This window comes from Pinus tabuliformis, chromosome 4_2 (genome assembly GCF_031772625.1).
Source record: "Pinus tabuliformis cultivar Carrire ecotype Pingquan chromosome 4_2, CPIR1, whole genome shotgun sequence".
In the NCBI taxonomy this organism is placed as follows: domain Eukaryota; kingdom Viridiplantae; phylum Streptophyta; class Pinopsida; order Pinales; family Pinaceae; genus Pinus; species Pinus tabuliformis.
This window is the reverse complement of record NC_142304.1, coordinates 839,103,196-839,127,724: the sequence shown is the minus strand read 5'-3', so window position 1 is coordinate 839,127,724 and position 24,529 is coordinate 839,103,196. Positions and strand designations below refer to the sequence as shown.

At 34.2% G+C, this 24,529-nt stretch overlaps 2 pseudogenes; one reads left to right on the top strand and one right to left on the bottom strand.

The window, feature by feature from the left end:
- Positions 1 to 4,986: 4,986 nt before the first annotated feature.
- On the bottom strand, positions 4,987 to 7,069 carry LOC149172287 (small ribosomal subunit protein eS6-like; annotated as a pseudogene).
- A 10,779-nt stretch (positions 7,070 to 17,848) lies between these two features.
- LOC149172286 (putative eukaryotic translation initiation factor 5-2) lies at positions 17,849 to 18,483 on the top strand (annotated as a pseudogene).
- Positions 18,484 to 24,529: the final 6,046 nt, after the last annotated feature.

Below are 24,529 nucleotides of genomic sequence, written 5' to 3'. Positions count from 1 at the left end.
TACATATGTGGTGTAAATTTGTTGTTTATAAATAGAAAATGAAGGGTCCTGCCAAGCTTAACAAAAAAAATAGTAGTCTAATTTTAAGGTTACAACGAGATAAACACCAAATTGGTGTATGACACCCCCTTGTTTGTGGGACAACTGACCCTCCTTCATGCAAGAATTTTACACCTAAAGTCTACCTAGGTGTGCACATATGTACCCCCTTCTAGATTTGAAACTCCATGTTTTCATTAATATGTTTCCTTTTTTTCTTTTCATCGTTGTGGCAAAAGCACTATATAATATTCTACTAATACTTTTTATTTATTTTTTCAATTTATTTTATATTGATTAGCCACAAAATTCTTAGTATGAAAATCTAATGCAATTGTCCAAACAAAATGAAATATATAGAGTATACTAAAATCTACTACAAACAAAATGAAATGCATACAATTCATAATACTAAAATCTAATAGGCCCACAGGGCTTTGGATTGACCGTGAATGGGTGCACTGTTAAGGCACTCCTTGCGATAGGTCACTGGTTCAAATCCCCTGTGGGTGCTTACTTACCAAAAAAAAAATTACTAAAATTTAATAGAGTTGCCCAATCAATATGAAATACATCTAATTCATAATACTAAAATCTAGTTCAATTTCCCAAACAAGGCGAACTACTTCCAATTCATAATTCTAAAATCCAATCCAATATCCCAAACAAAAAGAACTACTTCCAATTCATAATACTAAAATCCAATCCAATCAAGTTGCCCAAACAAAATGAAATACATCCAATTCATAATACTAAAATTTAGTCCAATTAAATAAGACGATATGAAAGAAAATAATTACCTATACAAAATAAAATACATCTATTTTATAATGCTAAATTCTACTCCAAACAAATAAAAACTCTATTAAAAAAATAATTATCATATAAAATAAAATAAAAAAACATCCAATTAAACAAAAATCATATTAAAAAAAATAATTAAAAATATCAGTTTCATAATACAATTGAAATATATTTCAATAATTATTTTTATTTTTTAAAATATAAAATTCTATTACCTTTAACTCTATTAAAATGGGGTATGGGGTTGTCTTTAGTGCGATTTTTTGAAAAGTGGATTTCCAGTATATTTTTCCAGTTTAGTTTCTCTAAAATCTGACCGGAGTTCATTGAAATCACAAGATTGATGGGTAAATGTTGCACAATAGAAGTGCCTTTAAGATTTTTAATGTTGCTGAATCCATATATAGTCAAAAAAATATTTTAAATAATACAAATCAAAATTTCACCTCAAATTTTTCTTAGAAATTTCAGCACAGGGAATTCATCTACCACTCTTATTGAAATACTCATCTAATTACATTCAGTTAAAATGATATTAAGAAAATAATGATATTAGAAAATAGTTACCATTTCATAATACTAAAATGTCGTCCGCACTGGAATACTGAAATGTCGTCCCGATGCGTACTTTCCAGAATGTAGTTGTTGGCGCGCAGAGAGTAGTGGTCGAATGTAACCGGCAGACAGTCCCAGCGGGAAGTCCTTTCGGACTGGCTATCCCAACCCTGTTCTCACGACTGCAACAGGGTTTGGCCTCCCACAGTAACAGCTACAAGACGGAGGTAACAACTCCAAATTCAGCCCCCATCTACGGGTAAGCATTCTGCAGTGCGCAGGAAACCGACTGCACCACCTGCGTTACTGAACTCTCCGACACGTTACTGCACGATTGCCATAATGCCATCGGTGCTCAGGTTAATTGGCCTGTCCTCTGTTACCTCCGCTACGAGCAGTACCCATTATTATAGTATCAACTACTCTACTGCACGGGACGATTGCGAATACATTTAATATCTCTATTTAAATAAAACTGTTATGGTTATCTTTTCTTATAACAATATTATATGAATAATTTATAGGGAAGTATTTTATTTAATATTTATATAGAAATATTTTATTGAAATTAACATTGATATATTTTTTAAATATTTATTTCCTATTTCATATTAAAAACGAATTGAATTATATTTTTTTTTTATTTTTACATCTATTCCAATAAGTATTGAAATATTTAATTTATGATCAATTTCAAATATATTAACATATATGAAATTGAAAATAAAATATATTTGTTAGTATGGGAATTCAAATATTTTATTTAAGATATTAAAATATTTTTTTCAAATATTTTATATAATTATCTCTATAAGTATGTTTATTTTTCTGAAGAAACCTTCCATAATTTTAATTCAACCTCATAATATTCATAGTAGCATTTACATATCAAAGGTTAAGATTTATCTCAAATTTAATTATGCTCTTTTAATTAATTTATGTCAAATTAATTAATAATAAAGAATGCTATGTGAAGGCTAGTCATATTGGGTATGTCGTATTAATAAGGCACGGCATTGTCACAAAATCTATTTGGGTGTTAAGAATTTCCATGGTAAAGTGGCACTTAATCTAGATGTTTAAGACTAGTAATTGCACCACATGTTGCAAAGGAAATGTGGTGAGGTAGTAGCATAAGAAAGAGTAGAAAGTCTAGCATAGAAGAAAAAAGATGTTTAAGACTAGTAATTGCACCACATATTGCAAAGGAAATGTGGTGAGGTAGTAGCATAAGAAAGAGTAGAAAGTCTAGCATAGAAGAAAAAAGATGTAATATGTTATGTGTTAATTGAATATATAAATATGAATTATTTTATTTGAAAATAAATTTTAGGTTTGAAGAATTGTTGGATAAAGAAATTGGTTTTTTATAACCTAGGGTTAGTATAGATAGTATATAGAGTATATTTGTTTGAGGACACAACAAACTATGAATGTAATGAAGAGTATTTGTAATGATAATTTCTAATCAATGTGAAAGTTATCTACAAGTCAAAATCTTTGGAGCTCCAACAATGAAAATTGTTGGTCATCGTATGTTGGAGCCTTCAAGGGAAGTAGATTAGCCTAATGGATTATTAATTGGTGAAACTTATTCCATTCCTTGGATTACAAACTAATGGGGAAGAGTGTTATGTATTGGGGATGTTGTAGGTGGCAAAATGATTGTTAATAGAGCAATTGTACAATGTGAAGAGAGTTAAAGTCAACCATAGGTAAATCACCTTTTTGGATTCATAGTTTAGCTTAAGGGCTAGCCTTTATTACAATGAGAGTTGTTGAGCCTATGACTTTTTCACAATTAGTTAGAAGATATTTCCTAGAAATGTAAGTGTTCATAACTTGTGATTATGCTCCATTAATGTTGTTTTGTCATGGATTATATTACTTTCCAATCTGTTCAATTCTATTTGCAAGTTTAAGTCTGCATTTTAAATTTATGATTTATGATGAACAAAGTTTTGAAGTAATATATATTTAGAATACAAAAAGTACCTTATACAAAATGTTGCAAATTCTAAAGTAATCATACTCTTCATAGGCAAGACGAGAGATCACAACCATTCTACGAGTCTTCGGTCCCCATGGATCATTGTTTCTTGTTTCCTCTATCGTCCTCGATACAAAGAAAATTAATAGGAACTATTATCGAATCTAACAATATTCTATCCCAGATTTGATCAGAATCAACAAAAGATTTTTTTTACAGATTCACAAATGACTATCCAATGAAATACTTCTAGTTATGTTGGCTTCTCTAGCCGTGCACTAGAATTTGTTATGGGTTTAAGGTATAAAACATCACTATCACCCATTTCTCTTCACAATAAGGTCCTTTCAAACAAATTTTCTAGCCATCCCAATTAACGCCCCCAAGGTCACCTATTAAAAAGAAAATTAACATAACCATTTGATCAAGAATTTAAGATCATTTAATGGTTGAACAAGGTGAGCTAACACTAATATGCATTCAACGTTACATTCCTATTTGGAATGAAACAAGGTGAGTAACACTAATATGCAAAATCACATTCCTATTTGGAATGAATGAACAAATGGTGTCTAAGCAAACATCACCATGTGATAAGAAACCAATTAATTAAACCAATCAAGTGTAATATTCATAAACTAAACTAAGATGCATTCAAATATTGTTCCTACTTTTTGGAATGAATGAATATGTGGTTCTGAATAAAAATCATTATAAGGCAACCATATAATTAATTAAACCCATATTCATACTTTCTATAATAATTCACAACACCTTAATAATAAGGCATAAAGGCATAATAAGGTACCCACTAAATTAACTAAACCCATATGCATACTTTCTATAATAATTCACAACACCTTAATAATAGGGCATAAGGATGTAATAAAGTACCCATTAAAGCCAACCCTTACAATTAAGGGCGTTTTAAGTTCAGAGTTGTGCCTTTAACGTACAAGCCAAGATTTGTTTCCATTAAGTACTCCTTGCTTTTTCCAATTATATACATTTTCCAATTAAACCAAGTATATAAGAAAATATTTTGAGGAATATTACCACTTACTTGAGTTTCCCCTATGATCTCCTTATATCATAAGGGGACAAAAACAAAAATAATAAACTTGGCCAAATTACCAATAAATCTTGTGCATTCAATTTATAATAAATACATCACACAATGTCAAACTATAGAAAATAATTATCATGATGTGTATAGGGAAGCATAAAGGCATGGTGCAGCATAAATATCAGGATGGCTACAATCCATAACACACAATTGTTGAGATTACAGAAAAACAAGGCTTTTAGAGAATGAACTAGCCAAAAGGAACCTCAACTACAATATATATAATCCTACTTATACAATATATATAATCCTACTTGTTCCAACCATAGAAAGAACTAGAATCATTAAATAAAATCACTTGAATTAAAAAAGTACTTTACTTTTGTCCAAAGCTGCAAAAAAATGCTTTTGAATTACAGTTTCTAACATATATTCAAAGTCTAGTTTAAACCTTCATCAAAATATACCAAGGCTATATATTCTCAAACAATACTCAATAACAAATCATTGCTTCCCCATTTTAAAATTGCAGTCAGTACAATGCCATGCAAAGCGAGTTCACCTCGCATAAATAGGTAATAACACATAATACTAAGCAACTGATGGTTTTGATGCAATTGATACACATGACACTCTTTTTTTCTAGACTCCCACTCTTGTGATCACACAGCTCTTTCAACCGTGAAGCAAGGAGCTTTTGATATTCAACTGCCTCACTCTTGTCCTTTACGCAATTCTAGCATGCTTCCTTTGCAGAGTCAATGGTGTTACAAGCCTCTGAATCTCTGGAGCTCTGCTTCGTGTCTTACATGAAAATAGAACAATAAGAGATAATAAATTCTTAGATGACTTACTGTTATTAAGATGCTCTTATTCAATATAGAAGGTGATGTTCATGAAAAATAACTGCACAAAGCAAATCAAATTGGGAGAAATCAATGCCAACCTAAGGTAAGATTGTAGACCTGATTTAGACTGAAAATTCTGACAGTATGTGTTGACATATTTTCTAACATCATCCTCTTTGAAAAGATTGAACAATTTTCTGATTTTGGATGCCCTCTTAGTTCACTGCATCCTTGGCGATCAATTTCTCCTAAAGACAGAAGGTCCACCAATTCATGCAAGTAAAATAAGGGATCAGGAATTGCAACATCTCCCCATCATTAAAATAAACAAATTCAATAGTTACCCTTTTTAACAATGACTAGGTTCAACACATAAAGATCAGGGTTAACAATGCATCCCCTAACGGACTTTCGTATCCTCTCACCCTTACGCCTTCCATACTCACGGAAGAAGCGGGTGCCTGGAGAAAGAGAAGAAATATTGATCTGAATAATCTACCAAATTGCTTGTATGAAACTATACGCGAACATATCATACAAAGATAGAATTATGAACATTAGCATTTTACCTCTATGCAATAACATGCGTACACGACCTGGAGTAAGAATTCCTTGTTTCATTGGAAAATCTTAATAATCACGTCCTCCCATAATTTTGAAGACATATCCCTTGAACTTCTGGAAGGTGATGACACAACATATTACAACTAGTTACAAACTTTCCCAAACAGAAGACAGTTGCAAAAGGATAAAGATATATTGATCACGATAATAACAAAATTATAAATCAAACCATACCTCTCCAAGGGCATCGCCATTAACCTCCTGTCCAAGCCTCTTATCATAAAATGGATGCCTGTTGAGAAACAAATGAAGGTCACAATAGTAATTTCAGATTAAAACACTTGATATATTGTAAGACAGACCTCGCTGAACACATATTATGATATTGTTCAGGCCTATGTTACACCTGCAAGAAATCTACTCTTTGCAATGGTCACTCGTAAACTAACAGATCATTGCATTATTGTCAACTTGTAGCTCTTAGGCAGAGATTACCTAAGTAAGCATGAATAAATACTATACAGTCACCATGGTTTAATTTCATATTACCAAAGATTAACGAACAGCAACAATCTCAAGACGATATTTGTGCGGTTTCTGGTGGTGGGAGCATGCTTACAAGCAGCCTGAAACATTAAAATCCCTATTGTTAAAACCCTAACATCTATTGATTGAAATCCTAAGCGTCTTTCAGATAAGAAGCTTGGTACTTTTCTTCTATTATTTAATTTCCCTACAATCCACCCAAAAGATTATATTATTTCCAGAAATAGACTTGCAGAAAAAAATACACAATTATAGAAAACCCATTGTGAAAATTTCAGAGGATATTTAAATCTATTTGAGGACCCCAAATTTATCAATGATTAAAATCATTTAAAAATAAATTATACTAGTGACAAATATCACGATCTCCCATAACCGACAAATCCACTTACAGAAGAGCAACAATTCTAGGACGATATCTGTGTGGCTTCTTCACACCACCGATGGTGGGAGCAGACTTACAAGCAACCTGAAACATTAAAAACCCTAACATCTATAGCTCGAAACCCTAAAGTTCAAGAGCAAAAGCCCTACCAGCCTTTGTAAAAATAAGTAAAGTTGAACCCAAATGGAGATAATCACTAACCTTGGTAGCGAGTTACTTCCTGGGAGCCTTTCTTCCAATGGACTTACGAGTTTCTTCTCGGTACGAGCCATGGAGCCAAACTAAAACTTTGAATAAGGATTTGAAGTAACCGCCTGTGCAATAAAAAAAAAAAAAACAGTATCGTGAACTCTCTGAGAGTAGTCAACGTATCCATCAAAATCAAGACCTCTGAGAAACGAGCATCGAGTTTCCTGTAGCTTCTTGCTTCATTCATGACAGAAACCACTGCCTACGAGTCCAGCGAGGGCCCCTTTGCAAGAAAGAGGTCCTTGATAAATTCAATACTCAAGCAACTTGTTCTTGAGAAATTCAATACTTCTTGTTTGAGGAAAGAATTTTCGAATTCTTGCATAAAAAAATTCAGCCACAAAAATAATTAACCTGCCCAGCGACCTTAAAACAAAGGGAATTGGGCTTGCCATCACAGGTAAGCTCCTCGAGAAGCACTCCTGAGCCTACACAAGCTTGAGCCTCTAGAGCATATTGGCACATTCGACAGAGAAGTCCAAGGTAGACTGCCCTACAAAAGGCTTCAAGGAGATATTGTCCCTCAGTAAAGCAAACGCCCTGGCTGCGGCCTAGAACGCATTGCAAGCCTGCTTGAGCCCGTTGGCATGTTGGAATTTAATTCCAACTGCAACAATGAACAGCTGCACAGGAATCTGATTTGCAGTAAATGTTAAAGGTGTTCGGTGCAGCCAAGTCGCCTTTGATATTTCTGGACATTAATATGCATTAAAGTTGGAGTTGATTTCCCCTGCAGACAGCTGACTTGTTTTTGATAAAGGCATCACTGCCTTGCTGCAATAAATTCTGAGATAAACATTAGAAGATATTTTGTAATATTTTATTGTTTTAATCAAATATCTTTCAGCATATAAATACCGTGCAGCAGTTCTGTTTTAATGTTAGAAGCAGCAGCAGCAGCTGAAGAATCACACAGAACAGAGGAGAGCACGCAGCAGCGTGAAGAGGAAGAAGAATAATTTCAGAACAGTGAAATGCACAGCAGTGCAGAAATTTGAATGTAATTTGTTTTTTATGTTCATCTGTGTGGAATAGAATCGTTCCTTAGTGAATTTCTGAAGTAGATGTTCAGCAATAGAAGTTTTGAAATTCCCTCAGTATGAGGAAGACAAATCTGTAACAGTTAGTTTATTTTGATAAATACAAGTAAATTTTTCCTGTTTCTGTTACACCGTCACCGTTGCTGAAACACCTCGTAACTCAAAAATTACTTGACGTCAAAAGTTTACGTTGCTGAAACACGACGATCAGCGTTGCTGAAACACCTGTTTCAGCAACTGAAAAAAAACTGTGTTGCTGAAACACCGTTTCCAGCAAGCGATTTTCTGTTTTTCTGTGTAAAAACAGAGTGCGATTTTTGTCTGTCTGTTATGGAATTTATCAGAAAATTCCAACATGGTATCAGAGCTAGTCTAGGCACTCAGTGAGTCAAAAACAGAGATTGTTTTTCACTGTAGGAGCTGTAAGAAGTTTGTTGAGCAGATTTTTCCAGCAGAGAAAGTTTTTGCTTGTTTTTCAAAATACAGTCAGTATCTTTTCTTTACCAGTACAGGTTAAGATGGCAGATGCTGGAACAGGTTTGACAAATCCCCAACTACCTCAGTTTAATGGGAAAAATCACAGTTATTGGTCCATAACAATGAAAGCATTGTTTGCTTCTCAAGGACTATGGGAGCTGGTTGAAACAGGGTATGCTGAACCTGCAGATGCAACAGCGTTGGCTGCTTTGACAGCAGCAGAAAGAGACCAGTTGAAGAGTGACAAGAAGAAGGATGCCAAAGCCCTCTTTTTCCTCTTCCAATCAGTACATGAAAGTGTTTTTCCACGGATTGCAACAGCAACAAAATCTAAGGAGGCATGGGATATTCTCCAAACTGCCTACCAAGGCATGGAGAAGGTGAAGACTGCAAAGTTGCAGATGTTGAGGAGAGACTTTGAAAATCTCAGCATGAAGGAATCTGATACAATAGATTCATTCTTCACCCAGGTTATTGGCTTGATAACCCAGATAAGATCTCATGGTGAGATTCTTGAAGATAGAAGGGTTGTAGAGAAAATCTTGAGATGTTTACCCTCAAGGTTTGAATCTATTGTGGTGGCAATAGAAGAAACAAAAGATCTCTCACAGTACACGGTAGATGAGCTGAGTGCTTCTCTGTTGTCTCATGAACATAGACTGAGTAGAGGAACAGATTCCTCTTTTGAGCAAGCATTCAAGACTCAGATGTCTTTTGGCCAAAGAAGAGGTGGAGGCAGAGCAAATTACAGAGGTCGTGGAAGAAGCCAAAACAGAGGCAGAAATTATCCAGCTAGCACAAGCGGAAGTAGTTGCAATCAGAACCAAGCTGAAGGTTCAAGCAAACAGCAAGCTCATGGACAAAGGTATGACAAATCCCAAGTCCAATGTCATTATTGTAAAAAATTTGGGCACTATGCCAATGAATGCAAGAAAAAACAAAATGACATGAACAATAGGCAGAATGTTAATTTTGCAAATGAAGAAGATAAGAACCCAAAGAATGTGCTGTTAACATGTAACATAGCACAAGACAAACAAGATGATTTTTGGTTCTTAGACTCAGGTTGTAGTAATCACATGACTGGAAATATTGCAATGTTTGCCAATCTGGATGAAAATGTGAAATCTGAGGTAACAACAGGGACTGATGATAAGATAACTGTCAAGGGTAAGGGCAGTGTCAATATCCGAGCAAAAAATGGAGAACAGATGACTGTGCAAGCTGTATACTATGTACCTGGTCTGAAATGTAATCTTTTGAGCATTGGACAGCTCATGAACAAAGGTTACAACGTGTTCTTCAAAGATGATTTGTGTACTATTAGAGACATACCTCCAAGTAAGAAGATCATTGCACAGGTGCAGATGACCAGCAATAGAATGTTTCCTCTCAAACTCAGGGCAGATTTGAAGGAAGGCAGAACTATTGCGGCTGTAACACAAGAAGTCTTTCAAGAACAGGTGAAAGATGTGAATTGGTTGTGGCATTTGAGATTTGGACATCTCAATTTCGGAGGCCTGAATTTGTTGCACAGAAAAGGCATGGTAAAGGGATTGCCGTTGATTGAGAAACCGGACAGCCTTTGTGAAGGCTGCATCTTGGGCAAGCAACATAAAGAAAGCTTTCCAGCAGGAAAGAGTATAAGGGCAAAAGCACCCTTGGAAATTGTTCACTCTGATGTGTGTGGACCGATGCAAATACCATCATTTGCTGGAAATAGATATGTTTTAACTTTTATTGATGATTACACCAGAAAGACATGGGTGTATATGCTGAAACAGAAGAGTGAAGTGTTTGAGAAATTCCGCCACTTCAAAACTCTTGTTGAAAAGCAGAGTGGGCATTATATCAAAGTGCTCAGAACAGATAGAGGAGGAGAGTACATCTCCCAAGAATTTCTGCGTTTTTGCAGAGAGAATGGCATACAAAAGCAGTTCACAGCAAGGTATACACCTCAGCAAAACGGTGTTGCTGAAAGAAAGAATAGGACCATTCTTGACATGGTCAAAAGTATGTTGAAGGTAAAACACTTGCCGTATGAGTATTGGGCAGAAGCTGTTACTTGCGCAGTTTACATCTTGAATAGATGCCCAACTAAAGCTGTCATGAACAGAATACCAGAAGAAGCATGGAGTGGTCAAAAGCAAACTGTCACTCACATGAGAGTATTCGGTTGTGTGGCATATGCACATGTACCAGATCAGCTAAGGAAAAAGCTTGATAGTAAGGGGGAGAAGTGTGTCTTTATTGGCTATTGTGATGAGTCAAAAGCATACAAACTCTATAATCCATCCACCAAGAAGTTAATAGTAAGCAGAGATGTGCAGTTCATTGAAGATGAAGCTTGGGATGGAAGCTTTGAAAAAACAGTGAATGTGAAGACAATAGTGTCTCATGAAGAAGAAGAGGAAGGGACAGCAGCAAATAATCCTTCCTTGGTGGCTCCTCCTACACCACAGCAAGTACAACAAACCACACCACAAGCTGGAATCCGAACAGCCTTGAGAAGTCAAGGAAGAACAGTTGTTGTTACACCACAAACAGCTACTGCTGAAACACCACAGGGATCAAATACACCCTCAAGTTCGGATGGAACTCCAAGCACACCAAGAAGACCAAGATTCAGAAATCTGAATGAGATTTATGAGCAAGGAGAGGTAAGTAACAATACCGGTCTGAATTCATTATTTGCTTTGTATTGTCATATTGATGACCCAATCCATTTTGAAGATGCTGTAAATGAAGATAAATGGATTGAAGCAATGAATGAAGAAATTGGTGCAATTGAGAAGAGTAAAACATGGGAGTTAGTGGACCTCCCTGAAGGCAAGGATGCCATTGGAGTTAAGTGGGTCTATAAGACCAAAAGTAATGCTGAAGGTAAGATTGACAGGCACAAAGCAAGGCTTGTTGTGAAAGGCTACAAGCAGCAACAAGGCAGAGACTATGATGAAACCTTTGCACCAGTAGCAAGGATGGAAACAGTCAGAACAGTGTTGTCTATTGCAGCACAACACAAATGGAAGATTTATCAGATGGATGTTAAATCTGCATTCCTGAATGGAGTGTTAAAAGAAGAGGTTTATGTTGATCAACCTCCGGGCTATGAAGTTGAAGGACAAGAGCATAAAGTTTGTAAACTGAAGAAGGCTCTTTATGGGCTGAAGCAAGCTCCAAGAGCATGGTACAACAGAATTGATGCTTATCTGATTGAGAATGGGTTTGCTAAGTGTGATGGTGAACCCACACTCTACATAAAATAGAATGACGGTAAGATTATTATTGTTGTTTTATATGTAGATGATCTGATTTTTACAAGCAATGATGCTTCTCTCATTGCTGATTTTAAAGCAGTCATGAAAAGTGAATTTGAAATGACTGACTTGGGCTTCTTAAGATATTTTCTTGGAATTGAAGTAGACCAAAGTGAAAATGGTGTTTTCATTTCTCAAGATAAATATGTAGAAGCTGTTTTGAAGAGATTTAACATGCAGAACAGCAAGGCTGTTGTGACTCCAACAGTAGTGGGGCTGAAATTAACCAAAGAAGACAGCAGCAAATATTTTGATCCAAAACTGTACAAGAGCATAGTTGGCAGCCTTATGTACTTGACTGCAACTAGGCCGGACATTATGCACGCTGTGAGTTTAATCTCCAGATTTATGGAAAGACCGAAAGAGACTCATTGGCAGGCAGCCAAGAGAATTCTAAGTGTTGATGATAGGAAAAGCACATCGGGATATGTGTTTCATATGGGATCGAGAGCCATCTCATGGGCTTCCAAGAAGCAACCAGTTGTGGCTTTGTCAACAGCAGAGGCAGAATATGTGGCAGCAACAGCAGCAGCATGCCAAGCAGTATGGCTGAGAAGAGTTCTCAAAGATTTGTGTCATGAACAAGAAAATGGCACAACCATTTACTGTGACAATAGCTCAGCAATAGCATTGTCTAAAAACTCTGTTTTTCATAAAAGAACAAAGCACATAGACACCAAATATCACTTCATACGTGAATTGGTTAACAATGGTGAGATCGTTTTGCAGCACTGTAGAACAGAGGATCAGCTTGCAGACATCTTGACAAAACCATTAGCAAAGAAAGGTTTTGATCATTTCAGAAAATGTCTGGGTATGCAGCAGTTGAAATTAAGGGGGAGTGTTGGAATTTAATTCCAACTGCAACAATGAACAGCTGCACAGGAATCTGATTTGCAGTAAATGTTAAAGGTGTTCGGTGCAGTCAAGTCGCCTTTGATATTTTTGGACATTAATATGCATTAAAGTTTGAGTTGATTTCCCCTGCAGACAGCCGACTTGTTTTTGATAAAGGCATCACCGCCTTGCTGCAATAAATTCTGAGATAAACATTAGAAGATATTTTGTAATATTTTATTGTTTTAATCAAATATCTTTCAGCATATAAATACCGCACAACAGTTCTGTTTTAATGTTAGAAGCAGCAGCAGCAGCTGAAGAATCACACAGAACAGAGGAGAGCACGCAGCAGCGTGAAGAGGAAGAAGAATAATTTCAGAACAGTGAAATGCACAGCAGTGCAGAAATTTGAATGTAATTTGTTTTTTATGTTCATCTGTGTGGAATAGAATCGTTCCTTAGTGAATTTCTGAAGTAGATGTTCAGCAATAGAAGTTTTGAAATTCCCTCAGTATGAGGAAGACAAATCTGTAACACTTAGTTTATTTTGATAAATATAAGTAAATTTTTCTTGTTTCTGTTACACCGTCACCGTTGCTGAAACACCTCGTAACTCAAAAATTACTTGACGTCAAAAGTTTACGTTGCTGAAACACGACGATCAGCGTTGCTGAAACAAACACCTGTTTCAGCAACTGAAAAAAAACTGTGTTGCTGAAACACCGTTTCCAGCAAGCGATTTTCTGTTTTTCTGTGTAAAAACAGAGTGCGATTTTTGTCTGTCTGTTATGGAATTTATCAGAAAATTCCAACATGGCAGAGGTTCAATCCGCGGAAATGGCGACAATATTGTCTGAAGAAAATATCACTAACTTAGTCGACGATATTAATTCACCAATAATCGAATTGACCAGAGTTGCGAGACGTTCAAGATGAAGAATGATTGCATTTGCGTTTTGAGAATGGAAGAAATAATTAGGATGGTTTCATGTCATAAAATAAACATAGACAACACACAATTTACAATTTACTCGTGAGACCGTTAGGGCTACAATCATCATTATCAAGAGACAGATGATAACTCAATCGTGTAACACTAAATCAATGGCGACAACACAAATGGCATGGGCATGGAGTTTCTCTATAAAAAAAAATGCATGCCTGGCGTTGTAATTAAATTATTTTAGCTTTAATATTAATATTATGTATAATTTGATATTCTTAATAGTTTATATAAAATCATTTAATAAAATATATTTAAAATTTAGTGTCATTAGTTTTTTATCAAATCAAAATATATCATTTCGCATGAGTAAAACAAAATGAAGAAGTAACACCTTAAAACCTTAACCTTAAAAAATAGAAGATTAAACTCTTGTATCAAGGCACATTACTGGAGCTCTAATAAAGGTAAAATTAAGCTTCTTTCTACACAATTCTAATGGTATATTTAATGTTTAAGAGCTATCTTTAATGTTTATATTTATCTCTCAAGCGGTTGTGGAATAGAATGTTACCCTTTGTATTTAAGTTCTATTCTCCATTCTATTATAATGATAAATAATTTTCACTTTACTAAATTTTCAACATTTGAATACTTTACGTCTTTTTAAAGAGGATTACAAGAGGGAGGTTATCCCCGCCACCTTTTTATCTTCTAAGAGAGGAAATAAGATCTCTATTTATGGTTAGACTTAATTTTATGAAGTTGTTATAATTAAATAATTATCCTCTTAATATGATGCATCTTTGTCTATTATACCTATTAGGTTACCTAGGAATGTTTGTAAGTTTGGGAAAATCTCTAAAAAATATTTTTGACAATTGTCAATATGTTTCATTTATGTTGCTCTTTAAATAGTATTATGAATGAAAATGTTAAGTTTAATCTTTTCCATTATACTTTTATGGAAATAACACCAACATGATACATTAACCTTACATATGGTTCTTATACTACCTTTTTTGTTTTAGTTACATAACCTTTGAAACACTTCTACTTATTGTTTTAGAAGCTAGGATCGAGACCCTCGTTGCTTTCAAGAAAATGAAATTTACCCACATCATTAATCACATTCATGGTTGGCAACATAAAAAGTGCTTTGTTATGAACCCCTTGTCTCATGATATTCTCTTATATTGGCTCGTTAATCCTTTTTTTGTTTAATCTATGAAGATGTTGCCATACAATGAATTGTTAGTGAGAAAGAAGCTATTTTAGAGCTCAATAAATATATTTCTTTTATTACAAATATTGTTACCTATCTAGGTGGTGTTCCCACACCAAATCTAGGATAATCATATGCAATTGATGGTCTTGTTAGTCTACCAGTTATGGATGTAACAAATTTATTCTCCCCCCTTTGCTAGAGTTCCTAGTTCTTATAGAGGGCCAAATGCTTTCATACAGAATCTATCAATCATATACTTCAATTCTTCCTTTTCCCCTATGTTCTCCAACTGCTTCTACTCCTAATTAGGGAGCATCTACCAATGCCTTACATTCATCCAATGCTAATTTAGTTTAACTTTGACCTTCCCAACCTAGTCAAAAATTGACCTAGCAAACAAGTAACAAGGGCCATAATTAAGGGAAGAAGTAAACTAATAGGAAAGAGAATAAAAACCACTTACAAGGGTGGAATGAAAACAATTATGGTGGAAAAAATAATGTTAACCAAGGCTGAATAGAACCAAACAAGGATGTAAATGTCATGGGAGCTTCACTGGGGGAGCAATTCGATACCATGTGCATTCATATTAGGGGATATATATGAGGAAAAAATGACATATTATATTAGGGCGTATATCCCGGGGTAAAGGATTTTTATATTGGTAGGTATAAAAAATGGAGCTCAAAGTCAATGAAAAAATATAAAGGGGTATAAAAAATGTTAATGAAAAAATGGATACCTATAATATCTAGTGAAATTAAGGGCTTTTTAGATTGGGAAGGTTTATTGCGTTCGTATTAATAAGGGGTTAAATAATGTGATTTTTAGAGGTGTTTTTCAATATGTAGTCAAATTAAGGGCATTTTTTAATATGCCATGAATGTGTGTGATATGTCAGGGGTTCCTTGAGTGTAGCCCCTATGGTAAATGTAAACATACTTTCTCTTTGTGGGGATGATTATCAAGCTTATGAGTGTCCTAATCTCATGAACTATAAACTAAGCAATGAAATATCAAAATAAATTAACCCACAACAACCTACATTTTTAAGATGCCCTTTCCCTTGACATAATTTCTTGCTAATCAAGGTGAAGCATCTAAATCTTTGACCTCTTTAGAGTTCTCCCAACCAAGTGACCCCTCCTGTTATAACATTTTGATGGTTGCTAATGTGTCAAATCTCCAAATGCATAAAAGTCATTATTAGACACCTAATATTGAGTCTCATATTGGTAAGGAGACTATGCTTCCATGTGACAATTTATCACATTCTACTTTATACACCTAAGCCGCTTGAAAAAATTGCATCATTTTTTCTCAAATATTCTTTAGGATGAATGACAAATAATCCTCATGCTAAGGATTTTCAAGACTACAATATCATTACATATTTGGTGCAATATCCTTGTATTGTATATCAATTAATGGCAATGTAAGCATGACCTTCAAGACATAAGGACCTGTTGAATGCTATTGAAGGTATTCACCTTTCACGTTCGAAGTTAATGCCATTTTATTTAAGTAATGTTCAACCATGTATCCCTCATTTTCTGGCTTCTAAGTCATAATTACTATTAGGAATTTTTCTTGGATCATGTCATCAACACTTTATAAATTATAAGAAAGCATGCTCTTCTATTCGGCTTACATCACAAATGTACATTGAGATCCTTTGATATGAGTCCTGCCAAACTTCTAGGACTATACATCTAACTTATTCATTACCATTGGTGGTAAAATTGCTTTAATTGATGAGTAAGTTATAGATGTTGCTCTGGGATACAACATGCTACTTTGGTGGAACTTAGTATAACAATGCAATTTCTGAGATGTCATGGATGGAAGCACAACACCCTCATGGGAAGACATACAGTAGCAAAGACTAATTCTACAATCTATCCCTAATCTGAAAGACATACGTCAACACTATAGGGCCCAATGCAATGAATTCATTATTGAATATTAGAATAATCCCTTACTAGATTGACAATAATCCCTAACTGGGAAAAAATGAAGATCAAATCATCCACATGGCCAATAACCTTAATAAATGATGAAAAACTACAATTACAATACACACTACAAAATAAGCGAGTCAAACATAAAATGAGATGGGACATCCTAAGATAGGGAAATCATAACTTAGGAACTTACACATTGAAAATGGCCTATCTCATAACAAACATAGCAACAAAGGAAAACAAACCTCAACTTTAGAGATAAATTATATAATCCATATTAAACCTAGAAGTTATCTAATTACAAATGAAGATGATAGTGATAGAGAAACATAGAAATAAAATAAAATACTTTTTATTAATTATGTAATATTTTTTCAAATTATTATTATATAATATAATTTTGACTTTTGAAAATTTTAAAAATATTTAGTTTTTCGTAATAATAATAATTTTTAATTAATATTGAACAGTATTTTTTTAAATAAATATAAATTTCATATTTTTAATTAAAATAAATATTTATAAAATAATGGAAATAGCATTCTTAATTTTATTTATTTTTAATAAATTTTAAAAATTCAATGATTTTTTAAATCAATAATATTAAAGTATTTAATTATAATTATAATTTGTATATAAATAAATATTGTTTATTTTTTAGTTTTATATTCATATAAATATTTTAAAAAACAATTTTATTTTTTTTAAATAAGCTTTTTCCCTTTTGGATTATATAGTGCTAGATAATTGGAATCTTTGCGCTTTAAGTAAATAAAAAAAATCATATAGTTTAAAATTAAATTTAACAAAACTTATGCTTTATATATATATATATATATATATATATATATATATATATATATATATATAAAATAAGGGAGACAGGATGACCATGATGAGGAAGATGATGATGGAGTGGAATGGCAGACTGACACCTCTATTGAGGCTACTAAGAAGAGGATCAAGGAGCAACTGACTCTTGCTACCAGTGAAATGGTGATGTTAATTATACATGAAAAAGGTACAAAGCAACGTACTGATATGAAGGTTGTAGGGAAGACCGTTTCAAAGAACACAATGGTTGAGCCTGAGAGCAAGCCTACTACTGAGAATGGTAAGAAATCCACAGAACTTATGCTAGAGAGTGATGATAAGGAGGAAGAGAGTGATGTTGATGAGAAAAACTTGAAGACAGTTAAAGGGATAAGCATTCACACTAAGCTTCTTGTTGATTTTAATGATTTTCTTCAAAGGAGAAAGTCTCCTAATCAGTTGGCGGAGTACATACAATCTCTTAGTGGTTCTCCTCAAGAAGTGATGATTGTATTGTTTGAGGGCCTTAAAAAGGTGTTAGGAAAGGATTTTCCAAGGAGGTTGCAAAGAGAAATATTTACTTGTCCAAAGCTCTTCATAATGAAGATTCCTAATTGTTTTTGTTGAATGCAATTGATGCTTTTTGCAAGCATGCCAGTGCAGATGCAATCAAGGAAGTTGCTTTGGTTTTGAAAGTTTTATATGATGATGACATATTAGAAAATGCTATTTTCCAATGGTATGATAACCATACTTTGGGTGCCCAAGGCAATAACTCTTAAATGTGGAAAAATGTTAAGCCATTTGTTAAATGACAAAAAAATATCAACTTATTTGTTTTTTTGTTTTAATTACTTTAAAAGCAATCTAAAAATTCATATAAAAATATCTTATTTGGTATAAAGATGAAAATATTTTATTTATAACTAAGGGTGAGAGTGAAATATTTTACCATATCTCCTTGGTATTGGGTTGTAATAACAAAAACTAATAGACATTTTCACCATTTTCTTTTTATTGTGTTGTAATATCAACAATCAATAAAGAAAGAACTTAGAGTGGGAATATGTTTTACAATACTTTTAAGTAAAACTTACATAATATGTATATATGTTCTTATTATTATTATTATAGTCGACATTATTTTTAAATTTAAAGAATATTTTATTTTTATTTTAAAAGTGAGGTTTACACCTCCAAATATTTGATCCCTCTCGGTGCTTCATAGATCCGGAGTTAAGACATCTCAGCGAGTTGTAAATACAAAACACATTATTTGAATACATTACATTAACTAGTGTAATTCACATTAAACATAAGAGTTATCATAAGCTTCGAACCATATTCCATTCCTTGTGTTATACTACATATGATCAAGGTTTTTAACCAATCCCATTTAGCCTTACATATGACAACATAAATACATATTTAAACCAATTTTGTAATGTAATCCATCCACTATAAAATGCATTTTAGAAGTTCTCAAAATTGAAAAAATATGTCTGGTAAATAAAGTGTCCATAATGCACATGTGAAACATAGAATCATGCTCCATATAATGATATACTAAAATAAATCATATGCAATACTTTTAATATGGGACCCCACTTACTCTAATTGGAGCATAAAACATGGATTCTAAGCTTTACAACACTTTGGACACTATTCTAACACCAATGTGGAGGTTATAGTTTCAAGTTCAGAGGTGGATTGGGCCTAAGAAATAATAAATCTCTTGAGTTGATGACTCTAAAACCACTTTTTCTCCTATATAATAATAATAATAATAAAGTTACAAGTGATTGAAGACTAAATAAATATGATAAAATGGATGAAAGTGCAAAATTGTATAAACATTTATCCCCATTATTAAAGGAAGTTTAAGAGATTTGAAATGCTCTCATCTACCTTATTTTTAATGATATTTATAAATAAAGAACATTATATGAATGATTTTATACTATGTAAGCAGGTTTTGTTCCTGGATAACGAATATCCTCAAGTATGTAGATTTAGGTCCTGATTATTTTATGTGGCACATTGAATTTTTTAATACATTTTGGAAATAACCACATAGGGATAGCATAGTCCATAGACCTTATGAAACTCATCATTTTGAGTTTATTTAAATTCTATTAAAGAATATGTAAAACAAAATTTTGTTTTGTTTATTTAAAAAATCGTGAATGCTTTTTTGAAAGGAAATTCATTAACTTTGTCTTTGTTTAGAGTCATGTTTATGGTTGTGTTTATCCTAAAATCTCTTCTTATAACAATTTATCATATGTTATTTTTTCTATAGTGGTAGGAATAATAGTAGTCTAATTTTACCCCGATCGGGGTGTGTGCCAGAGGATGGCAGGGATTGTAGACAATTATGAAGAGAAAAGGAAAAGTACGCCCCACTACCCCCTACACGCTCAAGGCAATGGGTGCAGTGGCCCTTCACATAACTACATGGAAGGGTGGTGGGAAAGGTGGCAGGCACGACAAGGATGAGGTGAGAGATATAGCTGTTAAGGAAAGACAGGTGAGGGTGAATTGTATTATTGTTTGCGGAATTTGGAGTTGGAGCATCAAAGCAGGAAGGCCCAGAGCAGGACGGCGCCAACATCAACGACAACATCCTTAGAGCGAAAACGAGTATGTATCCTGGCCCTGCGCCTCCCTTTCAATGTCGACATGGTTTGATTTTTGCTGGGGGCAGTGGGAGAAACTTAGGAAGGGAAAATTGGGACAATGTTGGCGAAAATGGCGAAGGCATTGCGCGACGGTAGTATGGCTTTGTGTTTTAGCTTTGAGGCAGACAGGAATTGATTTGGCGAGTGGTTATGAGGCCCTTCTTGAGGGTAGCATTGAGTCCTCGAGCTTTACTTGGGGCGTACGGGGAGAGGCCAGGTACTTGGGATGGGTAGATGAAAACTTGACAATAGAGGCTAAGGGTAGCAAAGAGCAATAAAATTGTTGGGCTAGTGGGTGGAGCAGTGGAGGCAACCCCAGAAAGACTTGGGGAATTGGGAGTAGGGGTCGGGCAGAGGAACCTACTAGGAATCATGGGGGGGAGGAAGGGTATGACAACAGCAGAGGAGCAGCGCTGGCTTACTGGGCAGAGGGGAACAAGATGGTATATCACGACATGGGGATACTTGCATGGCCGAGGAAGGGGACCGCCAACCATACAAGGTATGTGAGGTACCATAGAGGGAGGACAGCAAAGCTTGAAAGGATAAGGAAACTGGCCTCATCTTATGAGTGGGCTGTCACCCAACCTAGCCCCTGTTCTGAGCTTAATTGGGTTAAGATAAGGAATAGTGAGAATGTCGGTAATAAGAACTCCAAGCAAGATAGTAAAATGCACCAAAGATAGAGGTTAACACCTCTTTCGTGTGAACAAGTTTTGAACACTACGGAGATGGCTCGGCTAGCAAGAGGAAGGGGTTGCAGAAGACGAGGGAGGGAGCTTGCAAAGGCCAACGATCCGAGCACGTTGGAACCATGAAGACGAAGGAAGTCAGTTGAGCATCTCATTAGTGAAGCCACCGCGACATACTAGGAGGGAACGGACGAAGGAATCTGTAATTTGTTGGAAAAATGAGAGGAAGTAATCAAGTAGAGCAGTGAGACAGAGGAGGAGATAGAGAAGTGGAAGACATAGTCTTGTACCTTGGGAATACCAGAGGAAGAATAACCCAATTCAAACAGAACTTATACCTCTACTAGCCTATAAAAATCCTGTTGGGTAAGGCCATGGAACAAATCTCGGTGGGGATGGTTCTATCCCTCCAAGACATGCCCAACTACAAATGGGATTTGCAGCGAATCCAATTCCAACTCCAAAAGTAGGACATCCCACTGGACAGAATTCAAAGGCACATCCCATGCATTATTGAATTGACAGAGATGCATGGGGAAACTATCAAGGATCCGACAACCGTGGAATCAGCATTGGAAGAGCAGCAGGGATAGTTAGTTAACTTGGTTTCTTTTTGCTTTTATATGCGGGTAGAATTTACTTTACATTATGCATGTTTAAGGATAGATAGACATATAGTGTCTTGTCAGGAAATAGATACATACTTAGTTTCGTTAGAAAGATTGAAACTTTATCGTTTTTGAATGACCTATAACGAGGATAGGTGGCCAACAGACTTGGTTTCCCAATGGGCAAGTTTAAGCCACCTAGCATACATATGTGGTGTAAATTTATCATTTATAAATAGAAAATGAAGGGTCCTGCCAAGCTTAACAAAAAAATAGTAGTCTAATTTTAAGGTTACGACAAGATAAACACCAAATTGGTGTATGACACCCCCTTGTTTGTGGGACAATTGACCCTCCTTCATGCAAGAATTTTACACCTAAAGTCTACCTAGGTGTGCACATATTGTACCCCCTTCTAGATTTGAAACTCCATGTTTTCATTAATATGTTTCCGTTTTTTATTTTCATCGTTGTGGCAAAAGCACTATCTAATATTCTATTAATATTTTTTATTTATTTTTTCAATTTATTTGATATTGATTAGCCATAAAATTCTTAGTATGAAAATCTAATGCAGTTGTCCAAACATAATGAAATATATAGAGTTCATAATACTAAAATCTACTACAAACAAAATGAAATACACACAATTCATAATACCAAAATCTAATAGGCCCACAGGGCTTTGGATTGACGGTGAATGGGTGCACTCTTAAGGCACTCCTTACGATAGGTCAGCGGTTCAAATCCCCTGTGGGTGCTTACCTACCAAAAAAAAAATACTAAAATCTAATAGAGTTGCCCAATCAATATGAAATACATCTAATTCATAATACTAAAATCTAGTCCAATTTCCCAAACAACACGAGCTACTTCCAATTCATAATACTAAAATCCAATCCAATCTAGTTTCTCAAACAAAATGAAATACATCCAATTCATAATACTAAAATTTAGTCCAATTAAATAAAATGATATTAAAGAAAATAATTACCTATACAAAATAAAATACATCTCTTTTATAAGGCTAAATTCTACTCCAAATAAATAAAAACCCTATTAAAAAAATAATTATCATATAAAATAAAAAAACATCCAATTAAATAAAAATCATATTAAAAAAATAATTAAAATATCCATTTCAGAATACAATTGAAATAAATTTCAATAATTTTTCTTTTTAAATATAAAATTCTATTACCTTTAACTCTTTTAAAATGGAGTTGTCTTGGAGATTTTTTGGAAAGTGGATTTCCCGTATATTTTTCCGATTTAGTTTCTCTAAAATCCGGCCGAAGTTCATTGAAATCATAAGATTGATGGGTAAATCTTGCACAATAGAAGCGCCCTTAAAAATTTTAATGTTGCTGAATCCATATATACAATCAAAAAAATATTTTAAATAATATAAATCAAGATTTCACATAAAAAAATTCCCAAAATTTGAGCACAAGAAACTCATAGCCAACTCTTATTAAAATACTTATCTCAGTCAAAATGATATTAAGAAAATAGTTACCATTTCATAATTACTAAAATGTCGTCCGCACTGGAATACTGAAATGTCATCCCGATGCGTACTTTTGATAATGTAGAGGTACGGTCGAGAATGTAAACAGCTGACAGTCCCAGCGGGAAGTCCTTTCGGATGGTTATCCCAACCCTGTTCTCACGACTGCAACAGGGTTTGGCCTCCCACAGTAACACCTACAAGACGGAGGTAACAACTCCAAGTTCAGCCCCCATCTACGGGTAAGCATTCTGCAGTGCGCAAGAAACCGACTGCACGACCTGCGTTACTGAACTCTCCGACACGTTACTGCACGATTGCAATAATGCCATCGGTGCTCAGGTTAATTGCCTGTCCTCTGTTACCTCCGCTACGAGCAGTACCCATTATTATAGTATCAACTTCTCTACTGCACGGGACGATTGCGAATACATTTAATATCTCTATTTAAATAAAACTGTTATGGTTATCTTTTCTTATAACAATATTATATAAATAATTTATAGGTAAGTGTTTTATTTAATATTTATATAGAAATATTTTATTTAAACAATCAGGCCCTAGAATCAGGCCCCGACCGATGGGCTCTGATACCAAATTAAAATTAGAAGGAAAAACTTGATGAATGAACCAAGCCTAAGCTGCTCACAAGCTACACTTGGAGGTTGCCAAACAATGTTGTCACATTTTCATTAACCAAATTAATCAAGAATACACATATTTGTATGATCACATTTTGGTAGGGAGATCAAACTAAATTCCTAAAAAATGATATTTTAGTCTTAAGTAAGAATACAATTAAAACAATCAATAACCACTTTCTTCATTATTTCCAAGTAAATAGTTTTTTCATCGAATCCAACGATATAATTTCAAGCAAGATTCTGATTTTTGTGATTTAAAATAAGTGTTTGAATGTATAAATAGATTCAACACCTTGAAAAATAGGCACTCAAATTCTACTAATTTAAACAACTTAAACTCTAGCTTTTAAAAATCTATGCCAAATTTTGATTAAAATTAAGTAGAAAAAATGGCAAAAAAACAATTTCATGTATTAGTTAGTCAACGTGTAAATTAAATAGTTAGTAAATGGGGATGAACATTAATTCATATAAATATTAAAATGCTTATTTCTTAATCATTTTTCATTATTAAAACTAAAATTAAAATTAATAATAATAATTAGCTAAATTAGAACTTTATTTTAAGAGTTAAACATATGTACGTTTTAAAAAACATGTAACAATATTTTTAACAATGGAGATCCACTCCACTTGACCTTGGAGATTCTAACTTGTAAATAGGCTTTGCTACAATACCATGTCTTATCAGTCACACATGCCCAAAAAAACATAACTCATTTCATA